General features: G+C 39.5%; 1 protein-coding gene across 1 annotated transcript in view; it reads left to right on the top strand.

Moving 5' to 3' along the window:
• LOC119587732 (protein argonaute-2-like) overlaps positions 1-684 on the top strand; it is a gene marked incomplete in the record, with an annotated part of 19,396 nt that overhangs the window by 16,262 nt on the left and 2,450 nt on the right. The window contains 1 exon segment of the mRNA XM_037936419.1: positions 11-681.

The following is a 684-nucleotide window of genomic DNA, read 5'->3' as shown; positions in this document are numbered from 1 at the left end:
AATTATATCGCCTGGTATAATCCCGGTGGTGTTCAGAAAAATCGGTCTAGAAATCAGACCTGCAGATTTCTGCAGACTTCGCAGTGGTACTCATCGTAGAATATATACGATTGCTTCCAAGACAAGAATAGTAACCGAGCATGTTTTAGTTAATTTTTTGTGTAACAAATTCACTTACTTTCAAAAAGAGCAGCCTGGGCTTGGGTGCCATATAATAGTAATTTATAGCTCATGTGATAATAGCACGTGGCAGATGGTGCAGCTACATTCTAGTATGACAACGCTCAGAGGCAACTGCACTACTCCGAGACCCTTCACGGAGCTCCAGTCTTCCCGAATGTAGTTACCAAACCCCAGGGTAGAGATATTTATATTTTGATTTCCCCCTCTCCCTCCTACTGTTACTAACTGCTCTCACTAGAAGAGGTAAAGGGTCCAGCAAAGAAACTCCTTAAGATTAGGCATTTTAGAGGCAATGAATTACACAAAGACCTGCACGAAATTATTTATTTATATTTTTTACTTTTTGCAGGGTAATTAACTATTCTTGCCCATGGATTTTTAGCTTTACTATTACTATTTCTCCATCACGAAAAGATTGCAATAAAATGCTTAGTTCAAGTCATGGTGAGTTCCAGGAATTTAATTCCAATGATAAGGCTTTGGCTTGGTCCAGTTGGCGGT

This window comes from Penaeus monodon, chromosome 23, assembly GCF_015228065.2.
Source record: "Penaeus monodon isolate SGIC_2016 chromosome 23, NSTDA_Pmon_1, whole genome shotgun sequence".
In the NCBI taxonomy this organism is placed as follows: domain Eukaryota; kingdom Metazoa; phylum Arthropoda; class Malacostraca; order Decapoda; family Penaeidae; genus Penaeus; species Penaeus monodon.
The sequence above is the reverse complement of the archived record's forward strand: the minus strand, read 5'-3'. Positions and strand labels throughout refer to the sequence as shown.